Genomic DNA, 26,532 nt, shown 5'->3' on the forward strand with positions numbered 1-26,532 from the left:
TGCAGGAAAACAAGAGAAATTACCAAACGTATAAGATGAGACTTTGGGGGCAATGTGATAGGGAAGTGGCTTTATTATTTTGGAGGGCTGTGAACAGAAGTCCTGGAGGTCCTGGGGAATTTCTCAAATCCTGATGTTAAAGGTGGGGAAACAGTGTAAAGAGACTTTGCCAGATGGGGATAAATGTATTCCTTTTGTGGAAGAAACGGACAGTCGATTTTGCAGTCCCTTCTGCTACACCGTTTTGCAGTCGATTTGTGTTAATACCACTCTGGCCCAACACCTTTCCAGACTGAGCCTCGGTGGTGATGAGTTACAGTGCGAAGGATGCATGTCCCCACCCAGCCACATCCCCATCTACCCACACGGATCTTGGAGAGATGCTTTCCATAGTCCAATGTTGAATGCAAGGAACATTCGGTTTGTTTTCATCAGAAATGTGGCTTTGCTCCAAAGTTACATTTTATAAGGAGGTGTTTCTTTTCCGGAATTTAGTGGGAAAACTGAGTGTGGTCTGTCTTCGTCACGATAAAACATCTCAGAAGTACCTGTTAAAAATTTTAACTTCAGGTTGAGATTTTTCGGAATTGAGGGTCAATATTTCCATAAAATGTAGGGCCATGTTTTATGAAACTTTGCTAAAAGGAGAAGTAAACACTCATTCAAAGCATGAAAAGCCACTTGGTGAAAAGATGCCCTCCCTCCCCTAAATTGTGCGTAAAAATATTGTATGACCTGGAGATCATGTTCCCTTTCATTGCAGAGTACATTTTAGTAGCCTAGAAATAACAGTGGGTAATATGGCGGCCATCAAAACCTTACGTGTCTACAGGGACAAAAAAATAAAGGATTTCTTCTTTGTCTTTCTGACGAACACAGTACATTAGAAACCTCCAGGAGGCGGGCTCCATTGGGTGAATGCACTTCTGTGGATGAGTAACGATTGGCCAGATTCTTCTTATAACTAAGGTGTATCCCAAATGGGGTGTGTTAGGTGAATCTCACTGCTGTGCATGCTAATATGAGCGCTTACGGAAATCATTCTCCTGGGGAGATGCCTTGAATCATCCTGGACTCATAACACATGTCGACCAAGGTCCCTGATTTCAAGATTGTTGACCTACTGCTGTGTTCAGACCTGGGTAAACTGAGAGCTCCTGATTCCTGCGAAAGTCAGCAAATAACCAAGGAAGGGAGGAATTAAGTCTCCTTCGGGGACTGGAGGTGGGGCAGAACAAAACTCAGGAAACATCATTCCAATTGGTTTTGGATTTAGAAGGCAGACGTGGTTTCAGATCAGACTACAGATGCTCTGTGCAGCCACATACGTGTCTTATGTTGGACAAGCGTAGAAAAACGATGTTCGATACTTGAATAAACCGACCCTCGGTTTCTTAACAGTGGGGATATAAGGCTTACGATGCAATCCTTTCTGGCATCTACACTTCTCTCTTGTCTTGCCATTTTGGTGGCCATCAGTAGGAGGAAAGAAGGAAGGAATGAATTTGTCTCAGAATGCTCTATTCAATACCTTTTGTATATCAATATTCAATTAAAGAAAAAAACTGTTAGGAAGTGTTTCTTCTTCCACCCTATAATTTTTATGTACTTTGACAAAATATCAAGGAAAAAGCTTGTAGTAAACGTTTATTCAGTTTTTACTCCATCTCTGTCTGCCACATTTCGTTTCTGTTCTTTTATTCATTCATTCATTCATTCATTTGATGTCCGAACTTGTTGCTGAGCCGTGACTGCGTTATCTCATTGTCTGTCTGAACCTTAAATTCAGGAAGTCACGACACATCCCATGATCATGAACGCATTCATCTAAAACCTACTCATAAAACTTTTGAGGCTTGATAACTTGTAGTAATGATAGTCTGTTTTATTAGGACTGTCTGGTAAACCTGCATTCGATTCTTTTTTTTTTTTTAATTTTTGTTTTTTTAATGTTTTATTTATTTTTGAGACAGAGAGAGACAAAGCATGAGCAGGGGAGGGTCAGAGAGAGAGGGCGGCACAGAATCTGAAGCAGGCTCCAGGCTCTGAGCTGTCAGCACAGAGCCCGACGCGGGGCTCGAACTCACAAACTGCGAGATCATGACCTAGCCGAAGTGGGACGCTTAACTGACTGAGCCACCCAGGCGCCCCATAAACCTGCATTCAATCCTAATAGTAAATGTTCTCCGCATCCTGTGTCAAGTTCCCTAAATGCCAGACGGTTACCTCCCCAGTATTCCTCCATTCTAAAAATGTTTATTTTATTTATATTTGAGAGAGAGAAAGCGTGAGCAGGGGAGGCGCAGAGAGAGAGAGGGAGACACAGAATCCGAAGCAGGCTCCAGGCTCTGAGCTGTCAGCACAGAGCCCGACGTGGGGCTCGAACCCATGAACCAGGAAGTCATGACCTGAGTCGAAGTCGGACACTTAACCGGCTGAGCCACCCAGTCACCCCCGCATGACCACACCTTCTAGCATACCAGTCTTCAAGTACTTTTGATGTTGACCACGTTATCGGATAAATAGATAGATACTTAACACTTAACCAACTCCCACGTGCAGAAAACAAAAAGCTATGTGTATCATCAACTTTTTGATTTCCTCCTGTGAAATAAAAATCACAATAACGCAAAGGAGGGATGTCCCAAAGGCACAGCAAACGAAAGACCACGTTCAGTAAAAGGACCAAAACCAAAGGGAGAGTCCTGAATTTTCTCTCCTGTCTAAACAGCCGTATGGGAAAGGAAACTTCACAGTTACATGTGTTTGGAATGGGGGTTAAAGCAGGAAATGAAGAGAGTCCCACACTTCCCAGGGACAGCCTGGCATTTGGTGAGATTTCTTCACGTTCTTCCTTTTCTCGCCTAGCAGCTGCTCTGCTGAACCCTGAAAATATGAGAGGCAGGAACTAGCCATTCCCATCCTTGAAGTACCCAGGGACCAAATAAATTCCTGTCATCTCTGCATGAATTCAGACAAATCACAACTGTTTTTGCCATGAGACAATGGTGATCACTGTAGAATAAAGGCGAGGAGACATTTGCCACACGATCATAGAAATCATTCAAAGTTCAAAGAGCTGGGAGGAGAATATTTAACCAGACAGTGTCAGAATATTTGCGTGTGGGGAAGAGAAAACATTTCAATAGATTTTAATTCTCAGTACTCTTTGGTAAGATCTGCATAATTTAATTTAAAATATCAGCCCACTGGGGTGCCTGGGTGCCTCAGCTGGTTAAGCATCCTACTCTTGATTTCGGCTCAGGGCACGATCTCACGGTTCCTGGGTTCGAGCCACATGTCAGGCTCTGTGCTGACAGCCTGGAGCCTGCTTGGGATTCTGTGTGTGTGTGTGTGTGTGTGTGTCTGTCTCTCTCTCTGCCCCTCCCCAATTGCTCGCTCTCAAAATAAATGAATAATCAATAAAAAATTAAAATATCTGCCCAGTATTGGTGCAACGACAGAAAACATGGGTCACCAGAAAGATAAACAAATCTCAGAAATGTCTCGTAGCCTACGAGCAAAACAGAATCTGGCCATGTTGATTTGGACAAGGACACAGGGTAGTGGGATCTTGCCTTCACCCCTCTTCCTCCCACATTGATCTCTGTATAAACCGTGCTACAGTTATTGAAACTAAGAAATTAACTTTGGCACAAGATTGCAAAGTACGCACATAATTCAAATGCCATTTCCTTTTATGTATTTGTTTTTCCCAGTCCAGGATCCATTCTGGGACCCCACGTTATATCTTGGCCACGGTGGCTGACTGTCCTCCTGCATGGGGAAGGCCCTACATCTTTCCTGATGGCCCTACATCTTTCCTGATCTTTCGTGACCTGAACACTTGAAGAATAACGGTAAGTGTTTTGTTGAATATCTCTCAATCCGCACCTGTCTGATGTTTTGTGGGAAGGACGCACTCCTCAAACCGAAGGAGCTTACGGTATGAGAAAGTGGGAGGAAATGGGATGACCCACTAACAACAGCACTAAATTAGAACCCATAGGGTTACCTGAAAATCAGTGAAGTTCCTGCAGCTATCGGCTATAATTTCATGACTAAATGGGTAACAAGAGAGACCCCTACCTTAGAGAAGAATTTCTGATACCTCTGGAAGGAATGAGGCCAATATAAAGTCCGAACTAGTCAAGAAAAGGACAATGTTTTCATGGTCTCCAACCATCTCTCACAGACACGCAGTAACTACAAAGGGATAAATGATAACTTTAGAGAGGCAACGCCCCACAGACCATAATTAATCCGGTAACGAGATGCCCTGACCATGTTGCAGCGTCACAGAAACATTCTTAGCATCGCAGGAGTACTTTTAACCTGCCATCACACATGTCTTCGGGAATCCAAACTGGGTCGCGTATGCTGTAACGCCCCATTATTCCAGCTCTGGCTACATAACCTAAAGAGATTCTCATGTATTTGCACCAAAGGGATAGAAAAACAATGGCATTGCATCATCACGAGCGTGCTGATCGAACAAAGAACGAAAGCCACCAAGATGCTCGCCGAGAGCAGAAGGTGTAATATCTGGAGGAAAGAGTTGCCCAAATGGCGCCACCGTATATCATTTGCGTGGAGAACGCAAAGTGTAGAGAAATGTGTGGATCTACACGTTCGTTCGAAAAATCTAACGTCGTGAGTGGGAGGAATCCCAACGTATGCGTGGTTTTGGTTGACCTTCGAGCAGGGGTGTCCTGTCCAATGCCTGGACTCTCGCCAGTGGTACCTTGCTTTCCCAGACCGTGAAAGTCTCCCTGTTCTGTAAACTCAATTTCCCTCACCGTGAATTGGGAACACCTTTGTCCAGACCTGTGTCTGACCCCGTAAACATCCCCTGTGCTTTCTGTTCTGCCTCCTGGACTTTGCACCCCCGTCCGCAGGCCTTCTTGTTGCTGTTGGTATTTTCCTTTTGTTTTGATATTAGGTCGATTCTTCCCTTGTGTAGAGATGATCTCTCTATGGCAGGAAATCCTACTCAGTGTCTCCCTTCCTTCTTCGTTTGCCGTCAGTGATATAGACACAGTCGTGTGTCGCATTTTTCCTTGAAGTGTTGTGCGTGTGCGACTGTTTGATACTTTCTGTCCTCAGAAGAAAAAAACAAAACAAAACCATGTGCTAGGTTGCCTGGTATATTTATCTCTTGAACCACATTTGAAGCAACCAGCCTTCCCCTCCCCAGCTATAGGTCTAGAAAGTGATCGTTTTATGCGCGTTTTCCTGTGGGCCAGACACATACGTGGCAGCCCCGACTGTCTTAGAAATAATTCCCGTTGTCTGCTGTCTTCGTAGCTGTTTGTTCTTTCTGCCAAGTTGCATCTAAATGTGGCTTCCATTTGCTCTGTCATCAAATATTTATTGAGTTTCTACGACCGTCCGGTTGTTAGACAATCAGATCAGATTGTGCACCCGTGGAGGAGAATTGGAGCTCGACCCCATCACCAACTGGTGCGGAAATTCTGTCCTTCCCTCCTTGGCCAGGACAGAGCTGTATATCAACGGGATCAGAACAGCGTGCAAATGCAACCGAACAGGGTTGTCACGTGGTCGTGCAATGCATGAGTCTGGTGGAAAGCTCACTTAAAGCAAGTGGCTTAGATCTGAGCTCCAAGGGGGATGTTCATCCTATGATCAGTTGAAACATAGACACGAATCAACACTTGCAACGCCTTTTGAGGTGATAGACGGGCAACAGGGAGGAGGTAGAACACGGCACCCTGGGTCCATGTGTCCAAAAGTTCACTTGCAAATAAAGGGTCTCTACCAGTGCTCATTGCTTACCCCTCTCCTCCATTGGCAGCCTGTCCTTAGAGGGAGGCAGGAGGTAGGTCACCAAAGACCAAATGCATTCAGTCGTGGCAATGAAATTGAGTGCATATGTGTGGCCTCACGCCCTCAAGACCTGGGGCTCCATTGGACGGGAAAGGTCACATATAGGTGTTTGAATTACCCACTGTCTTTCAGCCTTCCCAGCAGATCTGTCAGCAGCTTGCTGCTGGGGCATTTTTAGAAAAATAGTACCTCCAGAAAATAGCTCTATTTTATTGTGGATTTAATTTACATTGTTTTTTTTTTTTAATTAATGTTTTTGAGAGAGAGAGAGACAGAGTGAGAGCAGGGGAGGGGCAGAGAGAGAGGGAGACACAGAATCCGAAGCAGGCTCCAGGCTCCGAGCCGTCCGCACAGAGCCCGACGTGGGGCAGGAACCCACGAACTGTGATATTGTGACCTGAGCCGAAGTTGGACGTTTAACCGACTGAGTCACCCAGGCGCCCCAGATTTAATTTACATTCTTGAGAACTATGATTTTAATTATCTTCTCATACCTGGATACACAGACACATCTCTGACATCGGTGCCACAGTAAACGATGAGATCTACATTGTGTCTAGCTTGTTTATTTTCATACAGTTTTAAAAACTATTTACATCTTTCCAAGATGTAAGTCTCTTGGAAAGATCTATCTCTTGCCTCACAGAAGGAATCATTATCTTTTTTTTTTAAGTTTATTCATTTTTGAGAGACAGAGCATGAGCAGGGGAGGGGCAGAGAGAGAGGGAGACACAGAATCCGAAGCAGGTTCCAGGCTCCAAGCTGTCAGCACAGAGCCTGATGCGGGGCTCGAACTCATGACCTGTAAGATCATGACCTGAGCCGAAGTCAGACACTTAACTGACTGAGCCACCCAGGCGCCCCAGAAGGAATCATTATCTTAAGTTCGAACAACCCAGCACTTAAAAAAAATCCTTCTTTTGTTTTTTTTGGGTTTTTGTTTTTTAAAGTAATGTCCACGGACCAATGTGGGGCTCAAATTCACGACCCTCAGTTCAGGAGTTGCACTCTCCACGGACTGAGCCAGCCAGGTGCCCCAACACAGCATTTTTTATTTTATTTTATTTTTTTTTTATTTTTTTTTTTTTAATTTTTTTTTTTTTTTTTAACGTTTATTTTTGAGACAGAGAGAGACAGAGCATGAACGGGGGAGGGTCAGAGAGAGGGAGACACAGAATCTGAAACAGGCTCCAGGCTCTGAGCTGTCAGCACAGAGCCCGACGCGGGGCTCGAACTCACGGACCGGGAGATCATGACCTGAGCCGAAGTCGGACGCTTAACCGACTGAGCCACCCAGGCGCCCCCAGCATTTTTTAAAATAATTCTCCTAAATGTAAGCATATCTATAATAACTTTAGGAAATTATTCAATTTAAAAATCTATAAATAATATATGATCCCATGCATTCACTTCTCTCACATTGTTATTTTGTTTTGAGAAATATTCCTATGATTTCATGTAGATACAGTTTACATTTTTGAAACATGCATTCAGTGCTGTATGTTATTGGGAGTAGGTCACACAACATAACTTTCTTCTATTCATGGGCATTTTGGTCCTTTTCAGGTTTTTTTTTATGTTTGTGGGTTCTCTTTTCTTTCTTTCTTTCTTTTTAATATTTATTTATTTTTGGGAGAGAGAGAGAGACAGAACACGAGTTGGGGAGGGGCAAAGAGAGAGGGAGACACAGAATCTGAAGCAGGCTCCAGGCTCTGAGCTGTCAGCCCAGAGCCCCACACGGGGCTCGAACCCATGAACAGTGAGATCATGACCTGGGCTGAAGTTGGATGAGTCACCCGGGCACCCACATTTATTTGATTTCTTTCATGCAATGCTAGAGCACACATCCTGTCTCACTCCTAGCACACATACACGAGGTAGTCTCAAGGAATACATTAAAGCAGGTGCACAGGATTCAGCCTTTTCACTGATTTCAACCTCCTAGGTAGAGACACATTTCTCTTTCAGTTGTTAAAAACGCACACTCCCATCAGAAGTGCCTGGGGATCCTTACCTCCCCACCGGGCTTGCCTTTATCAAGTGTTCTCACACGTCAGTACTTGACAAAGCGAGGTTCAGCAATCAAATGCACTTTTAGGTTGTGATTTTGAAATGTAGCACTAACTTTGAGGATCTTGTCATTTATTTCATCAATCTTCATAGGAACAAAAACCCCTCAGCCTATTCATATATTTTGCCTGATTTTCATGGAGCCACCTGTGTTTGCTATACAGACTTGTGTGTGCAGATCAGCCAGTGGGATTATAGATGTTGCAAATAGATTAGCAAAAGGTGCAATTTGTTACATTGTGTGTATGTTGACTTGTTGAAACAAATCGATGTATCGTTGATGTTCAGTTTTATTTATCACTTATTTTTTAAAATGTTTCCTTACTGGGGCGCCTGGGTGGCGCAGTCGGTTAAGCGTCCGACTTCAGCCAGGTCACGATCTCGCCGTCCGTGAGTTCGAGCCCCGCGTCAGGCTCTGGGCTGATGGCTCGGAGCCTGGAGCCTGTTTCCGATTCTGTGTCTCCCTCTCTCTCTGCCCCTCCCCCGTTCATGCTCTGTCTCTCTCTGTCCCAAAAATAAAAAAATAAAAAACGTTGAAAAAAAAAAAAAATAAAATAAAATAAAATGTTTCCTTACTTGAAAGAGAGCGAGCGGGCAGGGGAGGGGCAGAGAGAGAGGGAGAGACAGAGGATCCAAAGCAGGCTCTTTGCTGTCAGACGCGGGGCTCGAACTCACGAACGGTGAGATCATGACCTGAGCTGAAGTCGGATGCTTAACAGAGTGAGCCACCCAGGCGCCCTGACCTTCAGGTTTAAAATGTATGCATAGCGAGGCGCCTGGCTGGCTCAGTGGGTTAAGCATCCGACTGTTATTTTCAGCTCAGGTCATGATCTCCAAATTTGGTGAGATTGAGCCTCGCATTGGGCTCTGCACTGACAGCACAAAGCCTGCTTGGGATGCTTTCTCCCTGTCTCTCTGCCCCTCCCCTGCTCTCTCTGACAAAATAAATAAAACCTGAGAAAAATAAAATGAAATACGTATGGCATAAACAGCTCCGCACGCCCGTGGAAAATCTTGCAGATGTAATAATGCACCAGCAACACAGTGAAGAAACGGGTCCTCCCTGTGGCCGTGAAAATCGTCATCAGTGCTGCCCCTGTCATCTGTCCGTCACCGCCCACCCCACAGAAGAAGCTTTCCCCTGCCTTCATTTTCATTTTCTTCCCTTTATCCACTGCTGGACTGGACGTGTTTCCACGTCCTCCTGGTTTTCACTCCCGATCACGTGTGGTTCACTTAGCAGTGCACCTGTCTCTCTAACTCCTCTCCTCTCTTCCAGCCTATTTGTGCTAACGGGACACTCGCTCTCTTTTCTCGCCCCGCATCTGCCCGACTTCTGCACCGGGCACATAGTCTCAGGGCGGACTGCCGCGTCTGTTTCTTACTGGTTCCAAGCTGGTTCTGCTTGTTGGCGGAATTCTCCTGCCTCCGTCGTTGTTAGGACTGGGACCCCCACGTCCCTGCTGGCGTTCCCTTAAGGGCGGTCTCCAGCTTCCGCAGGCTCCAGGGGTTTGCATGGACATCTCTGGAGACATCTGCTGACCACAGATGTGCTCTCCTAATGTTCACATTAGGAGCATGTCCAGATCTAGCTTCGGTATTTGGTGATATCTTCTAGGATATTTTTGTTGTTGTTAATTTTTTCAAGGTCATTTATTTTGAGAGAGAGAGAGAGCATGAGCAAGACAAGGCAGAGAGAGAGGCTGAGAGAGAATTCCAAGCAGGCTTCACGCTCAGCCCGATGGGCTCAAACCCACGAACTGGGAGATCGTGACAAGAGCTGAAATCAGATCAGATGCTTAACCGACTGAGCGACCCAGGCGCCCCTTCTTGGACAGTTCTTAGCTCTTCCCTATAGAGTGACTTGAGCATTTGCACAGTAAGGTTGTTCCACTTAATCAACTTCCCGTGGCTGATGGCTCCTACCGGATGTGTTCCACAGCCCACGTTGACCGCGGTCACTGACCACGCACACCTTCCAATCCTCAGTGGCCGAGAGATCTAAAAACCCTGTGGGTTTGGACACCACCCCCACTGTGACAGTGGACTTCCTTGCTTAGAAAGGTGCAAAATTATAGTTCCTTCCAGAAGGTGAATGATGCTACTGTCTTCAACCGATTTGACACAGAATGGAAGGAAATTCAGCGCGGTCCGAGGAAACCCCATCAGGTTATAATTTATCAACAGTGCTATTTGTAATTTTTATATTTTTCGAACTGAAGACTCATTTATTTATTTATTTTTTAATGGCTACCTTTGGCTTTTCAGGAAGCAATGAATCCCGCTGTTTGAGATGAGCAGATGGCAGGGGGCGGGTTATCTCAGTCTAGGAGAGCAAGTTATGTTCAGATAAAGATTGTCACAATTATTCTTCTCACTGAGCACTCTTCAGCACTCGAGTTGTCACTGGAAACAAACGTCTGTGGAGAGTGAATTCTCGCCATGTTATTGTACCAGGCAGTGTCCCTGGATTCTGTGACACTAATACTTCTTATGTAATCATAAGTTTCTGCTTCCATTAGTGGGGTCTCTTCTGATCTTAATAATTTTAGGGGCCTTCAAGGACCCTGTGACTGGACTTCTTTAGGCAGCTGGTCAAAATTAGGTAATTGTAGACAGATGTCACTATAAAGAGATGATAGCAAGATAGATATGACAGATGCTAGGTGGATACCAGTGTAGATAGATGACAGAAAGATACGTAGATAAGACAGATGATATCTACATAGATATGATATGATAGGTGATAGGTAGATAGACAGATATAGGGATGCATGGACATAGTTAGGACTGATGATAGATAGATAGATAGATAGATAGATAGATAGAAATGATAGATGGTTGGATGGATGGATAGATAAGACCAATGATAGATAGATGATAGATAGATATGATGGATGGATGGATGGATGGATGGATGGATAGATGATAGGTAGGTAGATAGATAGATAGATAGGTAGATAGATAGATAGATAGATAGATAGATAGATAGAAAGAAATGATAGATGGTTGGATGGATGGATAGATAAGACCAATGATAGATAGATGATAGATAGATATGATGGATGGATGGATGGATGGATGGATGGATAGATGATAGGTAGGTAGATAGATAGATAGATAGATAGATAGGTAGATACAGGGATGCATGGACATAGTTAGGACTGATGATAGAGAGATAGATAGATACATACATACATACATACATATGATGGATGGTTGGATGGATGGATAGATAAGACCAATGATACATACATAGATAAGACCAATGATAGATGATAGATGGTAGGTAGGTAGATAGATAGATAGATAGATAGATAGGTAGATAGATAGATATGATAGATGGATAGATGATAGATAGATAGATAGATAGATAGATAGATAGATAGATACATGGATGCATGGACATAGTTAGGACTGATGATAGATAGATAGATACATACATACATAGTTATGATGGATGGTTGGATGGATGGATAGATAAGACCAATGATAGATCGATAGATACATAGATAAGACCAATGATAGATAGATAGATAGATAGATAGATACAGGGATGCATGGACATAGTTAGGACTGATGATAGAGAGATAGACAGATACATACATACATACATACATACATACATACATAGATATGATGGATGGTTGGATGGATGGATAGATAAGACCAATGATAGATAGATAGATACATAGATAAGACCAATGATAGATAGATAGATAGATAGATAGATAGATAGATAGATAGATACAGGGATGCATGGACATAGTTAGGACTGATGATAGAGAGACAGATACATACATACATACATACATACATACATACATACATATGATGGATGGTTGGATGGATGGATAGATAAGACCAATGATAGATCGATAGATACATAGATAAGACCAATGACAGATGATAGATAGATAGATAGATAGATAATGATGGATGGATGGATGGATGGATGGATAGATGATAGGTAGGTAGGTTGAGAGATGCATACATACATACAACAGATGTGATGTATTATACATATGATAGATGGATAATAGATGATAAATAAATGCTGGAGGTAGATTGACGTGATGGATACATGATACAGAGATGCAGACATTCATCATTTAGGTATACATAAAGTTATGTAATTCTGTGTATTTAGAAGATGGAATTGAGATGTATGGATATATGATCATGTATGTATGCCTACATAGATAACATGCGTGCATATGTCTGTATTATCAATTACATATTTTATGCACATACACATAACAACATCATTTAAATATGTGCATGTAAGTGCATGTGTGCATGAGTCCATATACACACGTTTCAAACCCCTCCATCCTAGTCGTTGCAAGTCTGTATTTCCAGCCTACAATTCCGTACTGAGATCTGGACCCTTGCTTACAAGTGTCCGGGACATAGACCTTTGGTTATCACCTAAATGTCTTGAATTCATTTTGCCCACAGTGAATGCACACTTAGAGGAGGAAGCGTCGTGTCAATTGTCCAAATCTTTTAACTCCATTCTGTCTATATTTTTCAAGGTGTGATGATTTCCAGCAGGCATCAGCATTCCCAACCCAGGAACTAGGAAACACCTCATTTCTTTCTCCCTAAATGTGGCTGTGCCTGACCTTTGTCTCTTCAAAGTACCTACGACAGGTGACTTGGATGGCACGTTATGAACGTTTATTGAAAGAATGGCCAGAGCTCAGCAGCGTCCTGCTGGCACATAGATGTTGATCAATGATTTTTCTTGTCTGTTTAGTTTTTTTTTTTTTTCACTCATTGTTTATGAACAGATTATTTCACTAACTCTGAACGGTAGGTACGCAACCGTTCAAGAGTTTTTTTTTTTTTTTTTTTTTTTAATTTCTCATCATTAAGCTGGTAGCATTATTTTATGTAAATAAGGTTATTTTTATAGTCAGAGTTTACTAAATTGAAGGCAATTTACTTTTACTTAGGAAATCCTTGGGATATGGTACATGTCCCTGTATAATTGTAACTATTCCCTCCCACCCACAGATATGTCCTAGTATGAATGATAATTATAGGGCGGACCTATTTATACCTCAAAAGGAAGACCTTTTCGTGCATATTGCTGTGAATTATCAGGACGGTGGCAGGGATTAAAAGGAGTGGAAAAGTAGGACCACTTCTATAGAATCTCGCTTGTAACCTTGAACTTTAAAAATGCCGTAGAAACAATTTGATACAGATTATAAATTACACCTCTTTACTGGGAGTCCTGTACTCGGCAACATATACTTATTCTAATGTAGCCTTATTTTCCCTTCAGGGTGTAATTTTGTGATTAATTCAATTCAGTTTTATTGCATTTATTTTAGCCATGAGTCAGTCATTTTAAGGTCTGAGCTGAGTTTTTTCCAAAACTGTTCAGAATGGCAAGAACATTGCTGCCCTGTCACGCTTGTATTTCTGAAAGAATTTCTGCATCTGGTATTTGGAATATATTCTTGAAAAGTAATTTTGTCTTGGGAGTAAGTAGGAGCTTAATGTGCCCACATTAAGTGTGCTAGAGAGTGGGGAAATGGTAAAAACTGTACTTCATTCTCAAATTCATTGCCGTCAACATTTCTGAGTTCCTAGAAAATGTCACATAAATCCACCAGCACTAGAATTCCCTATTCCTAGCAAAAATGAACTTCTTCTGTATTATTGTTTTTGTGAAGATATTCTGGAAATATGAATAGAGTAGAAGAATGCCCTAGAGTACTTTTGGAAAATTAACAGTTGCAATCTTTTTTAAAATTTATTTATTTATTTTTATTTGAGAGAGAGGGAGACAGCGCATCCCAAGTCAGCTCCTGACTCAGTGTGGATGCCCTCACTGGGATCATGACCTGACCCCAAATCAAGAGCTGGACACTCAACCAGCTGAGCCACCCAGGCGCCCCTTATCAGTAGCAATCTTTTTTTAAAAAAATTTTTAATGTTTATTTATTTTTGAGAGACAGAGAGAGAGAGAGACAAATGTAGAGCATGAGCAGGGGTGGGGCAGAGAGAGAGGGAGACACAGAATCCAAAGCAGGATCCAGGCTCCGAGCTGTCAAGCCCGACATGGGGCTCGAACTCACGGACCATGAGATTATGACCTGAGCCCAAGTCAGATGCTCAACCTACTGAGCCACCCAGGGGCCCCAGCAGTAGTCATCTTTACATTGCAGAAGGAAACTTGGTGAGCCAGTTGGATTTTATGGAATGATGATAAATCTTTGTGAAATTATACCTTGGAAACAAGAACACTATTTCGTTGTTGATGCTTTATCTTCAGACTGCTGGTTTCATGAATGTGGAGGCGAATTCTAATAGTGTAGATCTGATTCCTGGCTCTCCATTGTGCTTTTGGGTTTCATGTATTCAGCTATAAATTGAAGCATGCATTTAACCAAAATTTATTTGATGTGCAAGCTATGTGTCAGGAGCCAGCAACTCACGGGCAAGATCACAGCAGACACAGCAATGTTCTGCCCGCGTGGACCTGAAGGTCACGCCGGGGGGACAGGCAATCAACCAAAAAGCACATGGTGTGATGATACGTTTCCCTAATTCCAGGCATCTAGTTAAAAAAAACCCAAAAAACAAAACAAAACAAAACAAAACCAAGGAACCAGAAGATTATGGCCCAGCAGTCATTTTTGTAAATAAAGCTTTACTGGAAAACATTCATACTCATTCATTTATGTGTTGCCCCTGGACCCTTTTGCACTAAATCAGCAGAGCTAAAGCTTGTGATTTAATTGGCATGTCACTCTGAGTAAGTTTAAGGGGTACAATGTGTTCATTTGGTACACTTCACATATCTAATGATGAAGGTAGGGTTAGGTAAACTCTGCATACATCACATAATGACTGCACGCGCATGTATGTGTAATGAGAACATTTAATATCTACTCTCTTGGCAATTGTTCAAGTACGTAATATACTGTGGTTGACTCTGACCACCGTGCAACTGTGCATTCCCTCAACTTATCTTTTCACTGGTCGTTTGTACACTTGGACCCATGTTCATAGCACCATTATTCATAAAAGCTAAAAGTTGGGAACAACCCAGATGGCCATCCCTGGGTGAATAAAGACAATGTGGTCCATCCATACAGTGGAGTTCTATTCCGCAGTTGAAAGGAACAAATGTCTGATGCAGTAGAGCACGAGAAAGAGCCTTAAAAACCAGAAGCCAGTCACAAAAGACTACATACTCTATGACTCCTTGACCTGAAGTTTCTGCAAAAGCCACAGTTTTCTTGATAAGTAGATGACAGATGCCTGGCTGGCTCCATCCGTAGCTCACGCGACACTTGATCTTGGGGTTGGACGTTCAAGCCCCACGTCGGGTGTAGACAATTACTTAAACATAAAAAATAAAAAAAATAAAATATAAATAAATATAAAAAATAAAGAGGAAAGATGAGTACTTACCTGGGCTCGATGTTGTCCTCACTACACATGGGCACAGGCACCTGTTGGAACTAATGCAAATGTTCTGAAATGTGTTTCTAGTGAAGATTGCACAGCTGTATAGATTTGCTAAAAATCACTGAATTGTACCTTGCAACGGGTGAAAATGTGGTATGTAAATCACACCTTAATGAATTGCTAAAAATGTTCTTTAAAAAATTGGCGGCAGAGACTGCCTGAGCCACCATGCCTAAAATACCTACTATCTGACCCTTTATAGAAATGGTTTGCCGATCTCTGGCGTAGAGATTTATGATTGCTTAAATATTTTCATAAGGTCAACAGCCAGTGTCTATGAGGACATGAATTTTCAGCAGCAGACTCTACAATTAAGTGTGAGAGAAATCCTTGGATATATTTGGGGGAAGAGGTTTTCCCACTGAGGAAAAAAAAATACATGGTTTGCTTAAAAATGTAACATCTCTGGGGAGTGTGTATAAACTTTATTTCTTATTCATATAAACTTTAGAATCAGTTTCTTGAAATGCATAAAAGAACTTGCTGGGGTTTTAACTGGGATTGCATTGAATCTCTAGATCAAGTCAGGAAGCATTAGCCATCTTGACAATATTCAGTGTTCCTTATCCATGAACATGGAATGTCTCTCCATGCATTATATTCTTCTAATTGTGTTTTCATCAGAGTGTAGTGGTTTTCCTCATATAGATCTTGTAGTACAAGTTTTGTGCGATGTATGCCTAAGTATTTCATTTTTTGAGCTAATGTAAATAGAGTTTTTTAAAAAAAATTTCAATTCTACCTGTTCACTGCTGGTATACAGGAAAGTGCCTTTTATTTATTCATATCCTGGAATCTTGCTATAATTGCTTTTCAGTTCCAGGAGACGTTGTTAAACCTCCATGTGGGTATGCCTGGTGAGGGTTGGAAAAAACACTGAGTAAAGTGGTAACTGGTACACAAGTTGCAGGAACCCAATTTCAATGACCTCATAAGGAGAGAACATGTCTTGAATATTGCTTAAGAATAATAGTAGCAAATATCTATTTAAATATAGTCATTCAAGTTCTAAAGCAAGATTCTTCTATTTATCTTTTAAATTATTATTTGGGACCACTTGTTAAGCTTTGTGGAAAAAAAGAATGATATGATATAGGAGTAAAACCCAAATTCTTTTCACCAGAAGAAAAAAAAATAGCAAACGTCTAATGTGAGGGGTTAAACAATGAGCTGATATTTAATGATGGAAAGTTTGAGAACATTTAACAATTGCATCCCAAATGCACCCATTTACGGCATCTGTATTTTGCATACAATATAACCTCAAAAATAGTTATTTTTTAAACAAAGGGGATATTGTAAATCTGGAAGCATCTGAATACTTCATGTTATGCATCATCTTGTTTTCATTGCAAATATATCATTTACATGGAATATATCCTTTTTCCTCTTTCAAATAACAGCACATAAAAACCTTCACCCACCCTCCCCACGTACACACTTTCCAACTATTCTTGTGTTTCTTCCAGGAAGTTTAAGATCTATGATTTTAGACGGCAGTGTGCACAAATGAGCTCTATTTCATTTCCTCTGTAACGTAGCTCCAAGGTATGATGTATTCTTGGAATTCCAAATGCTGAGAATGAGTTTATATGAAGGATACTGTTTGCCCACATAATGAAATGTTTATCACAAGGAAGGATTTTGCTTCCTTTTTAAAAAGCTTTTATTTAAAGTACAGTTAGTTAGCATACAGTGTAATATTAGTTTCAGGTGTACAATTTAGTGATTCAACACTTCCATACCCTGTGCTCATCACAGCAAGTGCACTCCTTAATCTGCATCAACTGTTTTACCCATACCCCACCCACCTCCCCTCTGGTGACCATCAGTGTGTTGTCTGTAGTTAAGAGTCTGTATCTTGGGTTACCTTTCTCTCTTTCTCTCTCTCTCCCTCCCTCCCTCCCTCCCTCCCTCCCTCCCTCTCCCTCCCTCTCCCTCTCCCTCCCTCCCTCCCTCCCTCCTGTATCTTGGGTTACCTTTCTCTCTCTCTCTCTCCCTCTCCCTCTCCCTCTCCCTCTCCCTCTCCCTCTCCCTCCCCCTCCCTCCCTCCCTCCCTCCCGCTCTCCCTCTCTCTACCCCCTCACTCCCCCTCTCTCACTTTTTCCCCTTTACTCATCTGTTTTGTAACTTAAATTCCAAATATGAGTGAAATCGTATAGTATTTGTCTTTCTTTGACTAACTTCTTTCATTTAGCCTTATACACTCCCTAGCTCCATCCATGTTGCAAATGGCAAGATTTCATTCTTTTTTTATTGTTGAGTAATATTCTAGTGTGTGTGTTTTGTGTAAATACCAAACAGTGTGATTGCTGGATCATAGGGTAGGTCTATTGTTAACTTTTTGAGGAGCCTCCCTACAGTTTTCCACAGGGGCTGCACCAGTTTGCGTTCCCACCAACAATGTGAGAGGGTTCCCTTTCTGCGTAGTCTCGCCAACATCTGTTTTTGCCTGAGTTGTTAATGTTAGCCATTCTGACAGGTGTGAGGTGGTATCTCATTGTGGTTTTGATCTGTATTTCCCTGATGATGAGTGATGTGGAGCATTTTTTTCATGTGTCAGTTGGCCATCTGGATGTCTTCTTTGGAGAAGTGTCTATTCATGTCTTTTGCCCATTTCTTCACTGGATGATTTGTGTTTTGGGTGTTGAGTTTGATAAGTTCTTTATAGATTTTGGATACTAACCCTTTATCTGATATGTCATTTGCAAATATCTTCTCCCATCCCGTCAGTTGCCTTTTAGTTTTGCTGATTGTTTCCTTCGCTGTGCAGAAGCTTTTTATTTTGATGAGGTCCCAGTAATCTATTTTTGCTTTTGTTTCCCTTGTGTCAGGAGACATTTTGAGTAAGAAGTTGCTAGGGCTGATGTCAGAGAAATTACTACCTGTGCTCTCTTCTAGGCTTTTTATGGTTTCATATCTCACATTTAGGTCTCTCATCCATTTTGAATTTATTTTGGTGTATGGTGTAAGAAAGTGGTCTAGGTTCATTCTTTTGCGTGTAGCTCTCCAGTTTTCCCAACACCATTTGTTGAAGAGACTCTCTTTTTCTTGTTTAATATTCTTTCCTACTTTGTTACAGATTAATTGATTGTGTGGTTGTGGGTCTATTTCTGGTTTTTCTGTTGTGTTCCATTGATCTATGTGACTATTTTTGTGCCATTGCCATACTATTATGATCACTATGGTTTCGTAATACAACTTGAAGTCTGGAATTGTGATGCCTTCAGCTTCGTTTTTCTTTTTCAAGGTGGCTTTGTTTATTTGGGGGTTTTTTGTGGTTCCATAAAAATTTTAGGATTGTTTGCTCTAGCTCTGTGAAAAACACTGTTGGTATTTTGATCGGGATTGCATTAAGTGTATGGATTGCTTTGGGTAGTGTAGACATTTTAACAACATTATTTTCTTCCGATCTGTGACCATAGAATGTCTTTCCATTTTTTTGTGTCACATTCAATTTCTCTTATCAGTGGTTTGTAGTTTTCAGAGGGCAGGTCCACCTTGGTTAGGTTTATTCCAAGGTGTCTTACTGTTTTTGGTGCAGTCATAAATGGGATTGATTTTCCGATCTCTTTCTGGTTTTTCATTACAGGTGTATAGAAATGCAACAGATTTCTGTACATTGATTTTGTATTCTGCTACATTACTGAATTTGTGTATCACTGGTAGCAATTTTTTTTGGTGGTGTCTTTCGGGTTTTCTACATGGAGTGTCATGTCATCTGCAAATAGTGAAAGTTTTAATTCTTTTTTGCCAATATGGATGCCTTTTATTTCTTTCTGTAGTCTGATTGCTATGGCTGGGACTTCCAATATACTGTTGAATAAAATTGGGGAGAGTAGACATCCTTGTCTTATTCCTGACCATAGAGAAAAATCTCTCAGTTTTCCCGCATTGAGGATGATATCCATTGTGAGTTTTTTGTATATGGCCTTTATTATGTCATGGTATGTTCTCAACCCTACTTTATTGCGGGTTTATTCTCATGAATGGATTTGTCAAATGCTTTTTCTGCATGTATTGAAAGGATCATGTGGCTCTTATCCTTTCTTTTATTAAAGTGATGCATCACATTGATTGATTTGTGAATATTGAACCACCCCTGCAGCCCAGGAATAAATTCCACTTGATCAGGGATGTTAAATGTGTGGTTTTCTTTTTTAATGGAGTCTTTTACTGGTTTTGGTATCAGGTTAATGATAGCCTCATAGAATGAACTGGGAAGTTTTTCTACCTTTTCTATTGGAATAGTCTGAGAAAAATAGGTATTAATTCTTCTTTAAATGTTTGGTGGAATTCGCCTGTGAAGGCATCTGACCCTGGGCTTTTGTTTGTTGGGAGATTTTTGATTGCTGATTCAATTTCATTGCTAGTTATCAGTCTGTTCAAGTTTCTTATTTTTTCCTGTTTCAGTTTTGGTAATTTATATGTCTAGGAATTTATCCATTTCTTCCAGGTTGTCCAATTTATTGGCATATCGTTTTTCATAATATTTGCTTATAATTGTATTTCTGTAGTGTTGGTTGTTATTCCTCCTTTCTCATTTGTGATTTTATTTGAATCCTTTCTCTTTTTTCTTGAGAAGTCTGCTAGAGGTTTATCATTTTTATTGACTTTTTTCAAAGAGCCACCTCCTGGTTTAATTGATCTGTTCTATTGTCTTTTAGCTTCTTTTTTTAAATGTTTATTTATTTTGAGATAGAGAAAGAGGGGGAGGGAGGGTTAGAGAGAGAGAGAGAGAGAGAGAGAGAGAGAGAATCCCAAGCAGGCTCTGCACTGTCAGCGCAGAGCCTGATGCAGGACTCAATCTCTCAAGCTGTGAGATTGTGACCTGAGCCAAAATCAAGAGTCGGATGCGTAACCAACTGAGCCACCCAGGCACCCCTGTTGTTTTTTTTTTTTTTAGTTTCTGTATTATTTATTTATGTTCTAATGTTTGTTATTTCCTTTCTTCAGCTGACTTTATGCTTTGTTTGTTGTTCTTTTTCTATATGGTACAAGTGTAAGGTTAGGTTGTTTGTGTTGTGACATAGGTCTGTATTTCTATCTGCTTCCCTCTTAGGACTGTGTTTGCTGCATACCAAAAGTTTGGGACCCTCTTGTTTTTATTTTCATTGGTTTCCATATATATTTTAAATTTCTTCTTTGATGTCGTGGTTGTTACACTCATTCTTTAGTAGCATGTTGTTTAATCTCCATGTATTTGTGGTATTTCCAAATATTTTCCTGTGGTTGACTTCAAGTTTCATAGTATTGCGATTAGAAAAGGTGAGTAGTATGACTTCAGTCTTTTTGTATTTATTGAGGCCTGTTTTATGACCTAAGATGTGATCTGTTCTGGAGAATGTCCCACGTATTTTTGAAAAGAATGCATATTCTGCCGTTTTAGGATGAAATGTTCTGAATATATCTGTTATGTCCATCTGGCCCCATGTGTCATCCAAAGCCATTGTTTCCTTGTTTGCTTTCTCTTTAGATGGTATGTCCGTTGATTAAGTGAGTTTTAAGTCCCTTACTATTATTGTTTTAGTATCAATTGCTTCCTTTATGTTTATTATTGTTTTGTGTATTTGGGTGCTTCCATTTTGGGTGCATAAATATTTACAATTGTTATATCTTCTGTTGGAGTGTCCCCTTTATGATTATACAGTGTCCTTCTTTGTCTCTTGTTCTAGTCTTTGTTTTAAAGTCCATTTTGTGCTCGTTAGGTATGGCTACTCCAGCTCTGTTTTGACATCCATTTGCATGGTACATGTTTCTCCATACTTTCACTTTCAATCTGCAGGTGTGTTTGGGTCTCTAAGCAGCCTCTTGTAGAAAACAGATAGATGGGTGTTGGTTTTTATCCACTCCGACACTGTGTATCTTTTCATTGGAGCATTTAGTCCATTTCCATTCAAAGTAATTGCTAATAAATATGTATGTATTCTCATTTTATCACTTTGTGATGTTTCTGGAGAGTTTCTTTTATCTTTTCCTGTCTTTCATGTTTTGCTGACTTTCTTTAGTGATGTATTTGGAATTCTTTTTCTTTAATCTTTGCATGTTTATTAGTGGTTTTTGATATATGGTTTCCATTAGCTTTGAATATAGTCTCTTCTGCAAACAACAGTCTATATTAAGTTGATGGTCATCGAAATTTGAACCCATTCTTTTCTCCTCTCCTCTCCACATTTTACGCATGTTACTAGATTTTATATGCTTTTGCCTGTGTGAGTTCCTTGACTGGTGTTTTTATGGAAATATTCATTTTTACTGTTTCTGTGTTTCCTACCTTCAAATTGTCAATTTTGGTCTGTTTTTCCACTCAAAGCGACCCCTTTAGTATTTCTTGCAGGGATGGTTTTGTGGTCATTAACTCCTTTAGTTTTTGTTTGTCGAGGAAACTCTTGGTCTCTCCTTTCTGAATGCTAGCCCTATTGGATAGCGTATTCTTGGCTGCAGGTTTTTCTTATTCAGCAGTTTGAATATACATGCCACGTACTTCTGGCTTTGCCAGGTTTCTGTTGAAACACATCCAGCTAGGCTTATGGATATTCTCTTGTATATTGCTGAGTTCTTTTGTCTTGCTTCTTTTAAGAATTTTTCTTCAGCCCTATATTTTGCAAAATTAATTATAATACATCTTGGTGTGCCCTTGCTTTTCTTGATTTTGATGGGAGTTCTCTGTGCCTCCTAGATCTTGATGTCTGTTTCCTTCGCAGACAAGGGAAGTCTTCAGCTGTGATTTCCTCAAATAAATCTGATGTCCTCCTCTCTCTGTCTTCTTCCTCTGAGACTCCTGTGAAACGGATGTCACTACGTTTGATGAAGTCAACGGAGTTCACTCGGTTTATTTTCGTGTTGCATAATTATTCTTTCATTCTCTTCTTCAGCTTCATTGCTTTCTGTTACTTTGTGGGCTAGGTCATTAGTTGTTCCTCTTCTTTTTCCAGCATTCTGTTCATTGCTTCAGTCTGTTAGCAATCTCGTGTATTGCATTCTGCATCTCAAATTCTTAACTGTTTTACCTCTGTGGTAAGGCCCTCCCTGAACTTCGCCATTCTTCTCTCAAGCCCAGTGAGTGTCTCTGTGATCATTGCTTCAAGTTCTCCATCGGGCATGTTACTTATACCTCTTTCACTTATTTTGTTCTTTCATTTGGGATAAATTCTTCCATCTTCACATTTTTTGAAGTTTCTGCCTTCTTCTGTGTGGTTAGAAACACCCGTTATGCTTCCTGCTCCTGAAAGTCACGTTCTTATGAAGAAGACATCATGTAGCGTCCAGGGCCTGGCACACTCTACTGTTGTGTTTCGACAGCTCTGTCCCTTCTGGCAGTCATCTGCAGAGGCTCTTGTCGCCCACTGTGGGCGTGTTTGGTGGGTCCCTGAGTGTGGTGAGGGTTAACTAGCTGTGCTCTGGTCTGCTTGTGAAATGATACTGGACACCACCTCCACCAGAACTGAGGCCCTGCAGAACATTCTGGTTGGGAGATGTGGTGTGGGCAGGGGTTTGTGCAGGTCTTCAGGGGAAAGGAGTTTTCGGGGCTGGGGCTGATCCTGCTGCCCCTTTTTGTGTGTGCATTTTCACACTTCCTTAGTTTACTTTTAACTGACTGATTTTTCAAGTCTTATCTTTAAGTGGCTGATTTTTTTCATTGCATTTCTTTACCACATACCATGTACTTGTTTATGGACACATTTTACATGTATGTGAAATCTGAGAATTGTTCTTTCCGCCAATTTTTTTTTAATTTTTTTTAACGTTTATTTATTTTTGAGATAGAGAGAGACAGAGCATGAATGAAGGAAGGTCAGAGAGAGAAGGAGACACAGAATCTGAAACAGGCTCCAGGCTCTGAGCTCTCAGCACAGAGCCCAACGTGGGGCTTGAACCCACAAACTGCGAGATCATGACCTGAGCCAAAGTCGGGCGCTCAACCGACTGAGCCACCCAGGCGCCCCTCTTTCCACCAATTTGATCATTATGTGTGTGTATATATATATTTCTTTAGAATATTTTTTATAGTTTTTTTCTTATTTTGCTTAAATCAATTTCATAACTCATGCTTTAGCTTCATTGTAATAATCGTCAGTTTTAGTTTTCACTGTACATCTTATGGTTCCCTATACTAAATTTTTTAAAGATTTATTTATTTACTTATTTACTTATTTATTTAGAGAGAGGGAGAGAGAGAATCCTCACTTGAGTGGGAGAGGAACAGAGTGACAGAGGGAGACCCAGAATCCCAAGCAGGGTCCACACTGTCAGCGTAGAGCCTGATGCAGGATTTGAACCCACCAACACTGAGATCATGACCTTAACTGACTTTGGATGCTTAACCTGACTGAGCCACCCAGGCACCCCTCCCAATGCTAAATTTTTAAAGTAGGATATTTGATTAATGAGTCTTAGCTCAGAGATATACTTTACTTTTCTCTTTTTGCCTGGTGGCCAGCAATAGAACCTTAATGAATAAACCACCTTTTTTACAGTTAAACTTTAATCTGAATGTCTCTGGATGTCCCCAGATCCTTTACAAATGAATAAAAGGTGACTGATTTGTAAATAAACATGTATGACTCTCTCTCTGTCTCTGTCTATCTCCCTCTCTGTTTCCAACATGCTCACATAGACACTCACATGCTTGAAGCACTAAGGAATACCATGCATCAAAAGCCTTCTTTGCCACCTTCATGAACTTCCAGAACAATTAGTGGGGTCGTAGACCTTCAGCAAAGTGACCTGCCTGCTCTCATGGGTTTGTGGGTGATTCTGTTCTGATATCTAAGAGGGCATGCCATTTGCACAGGAGGACATGTTAAGGGATCACAGTCTGCTCTATTGTCTGTCCCACCTAAGGTAGAGAGCTCCTGTCCCGGTTAAAATTTCCATGACTTTTAGCTCCTTCAAAATGGTGCTTTAAACTAGAGCTTGAGGATTGGCCTAATAATGACTGTTTGGCAAAATTTGTTCATTAAGTTTCTTAGATCACAAACATCCAGATGAAATTTGAAATGATCTTAGGATAAAATATGACCAGATATTTCAGTGCTAACATGAATGCTTGTACATATAGTGCACAAGCTAAATATTTGCTAAATTCCTTGGCATTTAGGCTAATGAACTGTTTAACATATAATGCTTGTTTTATCAATAACAGGAAAGTTAAATTTATTATAACAATTAAAGACACTGAACTTTTTTAAATGTTCAATTTTAATTATTAGCGTTTTTCTGTGAAGCAACAACATTTTCTAGGATAAAGGACATTCCTCTTTTATTGACCAGAAGAACACGTAGTTTTCTCCTTTTTCTGCCTAGCAATGTTATTAACTAGGGATAAGGATATTATGATTGGCCAGATATGTATAAGATATATGCCACAACTGTAGATTTACTTGAAGGTGATTAGTAGGATTCTTTTAATGGTTGACAAGTGATATTGCTGACTTCATAGATTAGAACCCTGATGTGCACAAGTTGAAAATTAGAGTTGATTACAAAATTTTCATGATCTGTCATTACGTAGCATAGTGCCCACGTTGGGCAATAGCATTGTGAAGGCAGGGAGATAATTAAGACTTTGTTAAACAGAAAACAGCTTGGGAAGGTGACAAGATAACTGTCACACCCACACCTCTCAACTGGCATGGTTTCAGGATATCTAGTGGCCTTGGGGAGTCCTCAGAATCTCTGGAGTATATCGTATGTTCCAAATCTCTCTTGATTGATTGGGCAGGTCTGCTTGGTCTAATGATTCAGTCGTGTTTGGTATCTTTTTACCAATCCTCGGTTCTGGTCTAGCCCTCCAGAGATTTAATTATCTTGGAAGCAGACACCAAACCTTTCATTAATTTACTAAAACACGAGAGCATACAGGGTTTAAGACCAGAACTGAAGCCCTAGGAATATAAATGGGGAAACACAGCTCTGAGCATTACTGGTTTCTATGTCTGTCACACAGATTTTGAGTTTGGAAGTCATCAGAGATGCATCTTATATGGTGGGATGCATACACACACACACACACACACACACACACACACACACATATATAAAATACTGTGCCTGGAAATACTATGAGATGTTTGTGTACTCACAATGGGTACTCTACATGCATGCGTACAATGTCCTATGGATGTAAACACAAGATTTAAATGATGTTAACCAGATTTTATAGCCAAATATGATTTATTGCTAAAATCAAGTAGATCAAGCATGAAAATGGGAACTCAGAAATAACATGAAATATCACTAGCGTATTCTGTGGAACCCACAGGGACAGTCTAGGATGAAGATCCTGATCTGTCGTACATCAAAGGAGAATGGACCATGTGAACAGAATCAAACTGAAGATAGAAATGCACAGCTAGTATTTCAGAGTTGAATTGAAACTGGAACTTTGATTTTAGATGTCTGATCCATTCCATAGAGATCAGATAGCTAGCGAATGGAATAAGGAAGGAAGCATGTACTGAATAACTTTTTTCTGCATAAAATATGCCAGGTGGTGTTATCCAAGTTTAAAATAGGTAAAGGTATGATGACTGAAGTTGAAATAAAGGAGAATGGTGCAGGAGGCTTGCATATAATTCATGGAGGAACTCTACCCTCAAGGAAGTGGGATAGAATTCCTCAATCTTTAGGGAAGGGGGTGTGCACGAGGTGACTTCCTTCCAAAAAGTGCATCAAACCTGACACATTCATCAAATTCTAGCCATTTGCCAAGTCTGTTTAGTAAACCTCAGAAGCCAGTAGTCCCGTGGAGCACCTGAGAGGCTCAGCTGGTTGAGCATCCAACATCAGCTTAGGTCATGATCTCACGGTTTGTGGGTTCAAGCCCCGTGTCGGGCTCTGTGCTGAGACCCTGGATCCTGCTTTGGATCCCGTGTCTCCCTCTCTCTCTTTGCCCCATTCCACCTTGTTCTCTCTCTCTCTCTCTCTCTCTCTCTCTCTCTCTCTCTCTCTCTCAAAAATAAACATTAAAAAAAGGAAGCCAGTAGTCCCTAACTAAACAACTCTGTGCTGTATACTGGAAAGTCTGAAGAAAATGGCAACAACAACAACAAAAAAAATCCACCCACAATGAAGAAGTTCACACATTTGTTCAGATGTCGTGGAGTCCAAGCATGGAGA

At 40.9% G+C, this 26,532-nt stretch overlaps 1 long non-coding RNA gene across 2 annotated transcripts in view; it reads left to right on the forward strand.

Moving 5' to 3' along the window:
• LOC145714941 (uncharacterized) overlaps positions 1–26,532 on the forward strand; it is a 203,480-nt gene that overhangs the window by 9,009 nt on the left and 167,939 nt on the right. For both annotated transcript variants that reach the window (XR_014137064.1, XR_014137065.1), the window contains exon 2: positions 3,720–3,860. This is a non-coding gene — a long non-coding RNA (uncharacterized LOC145714941). The remainder of the gene's footprint in view (positions 1–3,719; positions 3,861–26,532) is intronic.

This window comes from Panthera onca, chromosome Y (genome assembly GCF_046562875.1).
Source record: "Panthera onca isolate mPanOnc1 chromosome Y, mPanOnc1 haplotype 2, whole genome shotgun sequence".
NCBI classification, from domain to species: Eukaryota; Metazoa; Chordata; class Mammalia; order Carnivora; family Felidae; genus Panthera; species Panthera onca.